Here is a 6,007-nt window from a genome sequence, read left to right as displayed (position 1 = left end):
GTATTTTTAGTAGAGACGGGGTTTCACCGTGTTAGCCAGGATAGTCTCGATCTCCTGACCTCGTGATCCACCCGCCTTGGCCTCCCAAAGTGCTGGGATTACAGGCGTGAGCCACTGCGACCAGCCCTTAGAATACTGCTTTTCAACGATCATACTTCTGAGCATCCTGCGCATGTGTATTCCTGATGAATGGGAATGTTTCTGAAGTTCCTCCATTAGAGCATGATGCAGGCTTTAATGTGTCTGTTGACATCATTCATTCATTCAGACGGAGTTTCGCTAGTCACCCAGGCTGCAATGCAGTTGGCACAATTTCGGCTCACTGCAACCTCTACCTCCCAGGTTCAAGCGATTCTCCTGCCTCAGCCTCCTGAGTAGCTGGGATTATAGGCACCTGCCACCATGCCCTGCTGATTTTTGTATTTTTAGTAGAGACGGGGTTTCACCCTGTTGGCCAGGATGGTCTCAAACTCCTGACCTCAGGTGATCCACCCTCCTCGGCCTCTCAAAGTGCTGGGATTACAGGTGTGAGCCACTGCACCCAGCCTGTGGCCATCTTTCATGATGATTCTTTTTCTCTTTTGTCCTGTTAATGTAATGTACTACATCTATAGATTCTTAATTTCAAACTGTTAACATATTCCTGGAATTAACATCAGTTGTGCATGTTTTCTGTAATGTACTGTAGAATTCTATTAGCTAACATTTAATCAGGATTTTTCAAGTTCATCTTCAATGTCACTTACATGTCTACAATTTAATTTGACTTGTTGCTTCTAATGTGGCTTTGGTTTGGTAAGGTGATTGCTTTAGTTTTAGTTCTTCTACCAGATCTATATTAATCTCAAGTTTTCTTATTGCTCTTTTGATCTTGTGCTTCTTAGAAGCCACATTTACTTAAGTATATTGAGAATACAAGACAGTTTGTATTTAGAATTTTCTTTTCCCGAGTCATATTCCAAATTATATATTTACTTTTTTTTTTTTTTTTTGAGACGGAGGCTCGCTCTGTTACCAGGCTGGAGTGCAGTGGCTTGATCTCAGCTCACTGCAAGCTCTGCCTTCCGGGTTCAAGTGATTCTCCTGCCTCAGCCTGCTGAGTAGCCGGGACTACAGGTGCGTGCCACCATGCCCAGCTAATTTTTGTATTTTTATTAGAGATGGGGTTTCACTGTGTTGGCCAGGATGGTCTTGATCTCTTGACCTCATGATTTGCCCGCCTTGACCTCCCAAAGTGCTGGGATTACAGGCATGAGCCACCGCACCTGGCCTCCAAATTATGGTTTTTATCTGCCTTTTGCATAATTGTGTTTCACTCCCTGTCTTCTCCTCCCTTCTCTTTACCAGTTCTGAATTCATAAGTAGGACCCTTGCTGAATTTGATTGTTTAGTTGGGGGTAAGTGAATTTTATTAAGCTTGCCATTTGCCCAAGATTGGTCAGTAGTGGATCCCTTATAGCTCTCTGTATTTAAGCGTTATTCAAATCGTCTCTTAGGACAAGAAAGTTGGGGACTAGCTGATTTTAGTCTTTGAGATACTCAGCTGTTTTGAAGGGATCAGGAGGATGTGTGGAGTGATGGTGGCCATGGCATTTACAGGGCGAGGGTGAGCTGGGGCAGCTAATCTCTTTCTGAATCAGTTATTAATTGCAGGGTCCTATTTGGTGGGGGCTCCCCTCAAATCTGGCCTGCCACTCCTGACCTCAAGTGATCCGCCTGCCTTGGCCTCCCAAAGTGTTGGGATTACAGGAGTGAACCACTGCACCCGGCCTGGTTTTAGATCTTCTACATGGTATGGAGTTTTGCATTTCATATAATGGGTTTGTGGCTACTTCCATTTTAAAACTACTAGAGTTTCTCTATTTGTTCATTTCATTGGGTTTTAAGGAAGGGAATTATGCAAATAAGCACTCTGTCTCCTGGGAATTAGGGAGGCTACTTCCTCACCTGTTACTCCTCTGGCCTGCTTAGACTGACCGACAGGTGTCTGGGAAAATGAAAATGATTCCTCTTCTTCAATCTCATCTTCCCAACATTCTGAGGCCTGAAGATGACTCCAGTTTCAGCCTGCATTTTTTTTTTTTTTTTTTTTGAGACAGAGTCTCACTCTGCCACCCAGGCTGGAGTGCAGTGGCGCAATCTCGGCTCACTGCAACCTCCACCTGCCGGGTTCAAGCAGTTCTCCTACTTTAGCCTCCCGAGTAGCCGGGATTACAGGTGTGTGCCACCCACGCCCAGCTGATTTTTGTATTTTTGGTAGAGATGGGGTTTTGCCATGTTGGCCAGGCTGGTCTTGAACTCCTGACCATAGGTGATCCACCCTCCTCGGCTTCCCGAAGTGCTGGTATTACAGGCGTGAGCCACCGCACCTGGCCTTTAGCCTGCTTCTTAAAGGGCTCAACTTCAGTAGTCCCCTTTCTCCAAGTTAAGGATTTTGGTGGTGGTCTTCAGAACTCTCTTTCATGCCATGTATGCTCTCTCAGTCAGAGAGAATTGTATTCCATTTCATTGTTCCCCTTCTGTTTGGCGTTAAGATTTTTCTTTCTTTTTTTGGAAATGGAGTCTCGCTCTGTCACCCAGGCTGGAGTGCAGTGGCCCATTCTCCTGTCTCAGCCTCCTGAGTAGCTGGGATTGCAGGCACATGCCACCATGCCCGGCTAATTTTTTTTGTATTTTTAGTATAGATGGGGTTTCACCATGTTGGCCCGTCTGGTCTCAAAATTCCTGACCCTCAAGTGATCTGCCTGCCTTGGCCTCCCAAAGTGCTGGGATTACAGGAGTGAGCCATCATGCCCGACCTGGTTTTAGATCTTATACATGGTATGTACTCTTCCATTTCATATAATGGGTTTGTGGCTATTTCCATTTTAAAACTACTAGAGTTTCCCTCTGTATTTGTTCATTTCATTGGGTTTTGAGGAGGGGAGTTATGCAAACAAGCCCTCTGTCTCCTAGGAAAAAGCTCTACCCAAGTAGGGGCAGGGAACCAATCAGAATTTCAGTTTTGGGATGTATATAGAAAATCAGGCAGGCAACAGCTTGTATGTCCAGAGAAACTCTGGTATTGAATGGGGCCAAAATGATGGCAAATGGCTTCCATAGATGTCTAGGTAAAGAACTGGTAAGGACTGGGGATTAGGATGCCGTGACCCACAGAAACAGACCTGAAGTGGGGAGGGTGCTGGGTGATGCAGAGTTCCTCCCGTCTGAGGCCAGGTCACATGCTGGGTCCTGTTCTGAAGATTTCTGCAAGATATCATCTTGCCTTTTTCCTTGGGCTACTGTAAGTTGGTATCTCCATCTAGGGCACCGAAATAGATGCTTTTTATTTAGCTCTGTGAGGTAGGATCCCAGATCATCCAAGTAGGAGGCAGAAGGTGATTGGGTAGGGTTTTTGAGAAGAAGAAGATTATTGTGAAAAATGAGAGAAACAACTGACAAGGAAACAACTGCTGAGTGGCAGCAAGGGTCCAGTTAAGGCTGGAAACCGTGAATTTACAGCAGCAGCATTCTGTCTAGCTGTGGGATTTTTCTCTAGGAATAGGGTTATAGGAACCAAGATGCTGGCTATTTGGAAGGGTCCAGGATCGCCTGGTAAGACAGAACAGTGGGGCAAGGGATCTAAGCCTGTGTGGGCTGGGCAGAGTTTGCTGTGCTACGCTAGGGTTCTAGTCTGAGAAGGGAATGGAAGGGTGGAGTTCTGATAGGGAGAAAACTGTCAAGGGCTTGTTGGAAGTGAAGACATGGGAGGAACTGACCAGGCCAGGAGCGTGTGGTAAAAGAGTAGGATGTTCAATTTAAGATTTAGAGGTGGAAAAGTTTTGGATTGTGTCAAGATTGTGAGTGTGGCCTGGAAAAGGGTGGCTAATTTGAGTTCTGTTGCCTTTGTACCGCTGACTCATTGAGGTGACAATAAACATTTCTTATCTCAGTATTACTCTAAAACAGCCAAAATAGGAAAAAAAAAAAAAAAAAAAGTCAAGTAGTAAGCAGAGTGTTTATTTTTTTAAAATTACTTAAAAAAGGCTGTTTACAGAGATGTGGATTTATATAACTTGGTGACAACATTTTTAAAATGTACAGGCTATTTCATATTATTGCACTTACTCTTTAATATATAAGGCATTTTACTTTACATAAATAAAGGATAATGTATAATATCATACAACGTTATGGTGCCAATTAAGTCAACCATCAAATTCAATGAGATGTGTGTGGGAAGATGGAAGTGAAACCCAGCCTACTTTAATCTTCATGGTATATTCTTGCAACTACGATTTACTTGTTATAACACATATTTACCCTCATAGCTTATTGTGAATGACTGACCAGTTAAAAAAAAAAGAAACAATGACAGTTTTAGTAGGACAATACCATTAGTGTTCACGTCAGGAAGTGTGGGAATTTATTAGGCTAATTAGAAATACTAGTCATGCCTTGAACACTGAAGACAAACAGTTTTCTATCATCTTAGGGTCAAAGACAGTTTGGCTTTTGCTTCTTCCCTTAAATTTCAACTGTCGGCGAGGGGAACCTTCTGGCAAGATGTAGTAGCAGTGGCTGATGACTTTAGCATAGTGTATGTGGTACTCCAGATATGAGGCTTAAGGACTTGCGGAAGGAGACCATTGCATTTGCTCCACATTGCACAAGAAATTCCTGTCTGTTCACGTAGGGCTGTGCGTTTCTTATTAGGCACAGCTGTAACAGTGGAGGCAAAAAGCAGTTTTCAGTGTTGACTTGAAACAGTCTTTCATTTAGGCAAGAAAGCAGAAACCACAAAACTGACCCCAGAGACTGAAAAAACAATCAAGCATGCACCTTGCACTGACTTCCTACAGTATCCTACCTGTAACTGTAGTGAAAAGTAGAAGTAAAATCAATAAGACCTTTCAAACTAACTCGTGTACTATATTTTCCTTTGTATTGCCGGTTGATGAGAAATCTGGACTCAAACAAGCCAGCTATTTTTCTCTCACGTGAAGGACCTCTCTAGGCCGACTTCGAAGATGTTTAAGTGGGATTGGTCATTCAGAAAAATGATGTACAAAGCTGATGGCTAAAGCCCCTGCATGAATCTGGGGGTCAAAGCCATAGACCCAAGCTGTAGGTTATTTAAAGAAGTATCTCCAACATAAAACCTTAGTGTCATGCACACAGGTATGGCAAATGCACTCTCCACTCATATTCTCAGGACTCAACGGGTTGGTTTGTGCCACTGAAGACCTGGCTTGTAACTACATTTCTGCTCCTTTACCTTGACTTACCCTGTTTCTCCTCCTCTTTATGACCCGATGAGGATTTGGAATTTACCTAAAAAAATAAGGTACAGTATGAGGAGAGAACAGCCAACTATGTGACGACGAATGGAATATCCAATGGGAACAGGTACTGGGAAGCAGCTCGTGCCACCAGAGGAGTGGCCAGAGTGAGTTTCCCGAGCAGCGTGAGTCACGACAGTCTTCTGTAGCAAAACATTTTTGGCAAAAGAAGGAAGTTGCAAAGCAGGAAAAGGAAAACAGCAAAAACTTAAGTCACTGCAGTTGTCATTATACTAGGTCAAGAAAAGAGATCCAATACTTAGAATGTTACATTTCTTAAACATGTTGGGAAAGAGGAAAAAAACCAATCTCCTAAAAGGATTCCATTAAGCTCCTCTATTTGGATTGTAAATATATTGTCTATAAATCCAAGGACACTTAGAAAGATACTTGATTTCTAAAGATTAAATTCGTGGTTGGAGTGCATAAAATACAGAAATGGAAACCCAGTGACTGTGATATTTTTGCCTGCTCTTGGTACTGACCAGTGTTGAATTCAAGCACTTATCAAGACAGGTTCAAAAACTAGTTGTAAGGTGCTTTTAGATGTTGACCTTTCTGCTCCCTCTAAGCAGTGAAGCTCATGGCTATTTAATACAGTTTATCAGAAGTGCTATTCTGTAAAACAGCCTTATGGCTTACACTTTTGAGATAGAAAATGATCAATACTTCATGGTGACCAACAA

This window comes from Colobus angolensis, unplaced genomic scaffold (genome assembly GCF_000951035.1).
Source record: "Colobus angolensis palliatus isolate OR3802 unplaced genomic scaffold, Cang.pa_1.0 Scaffold341, whole genome shotgun sequence".
Classification (NCBI taxonomy): domain Eukaryota; kingdom Metazoa; phylum Chordata; class Mammalia; order Primates; family Cercopithecidae; genus Colobus; species Colobus angolensis.
This window is presented reverse-complemented; position numbering follows the sequence as displayed.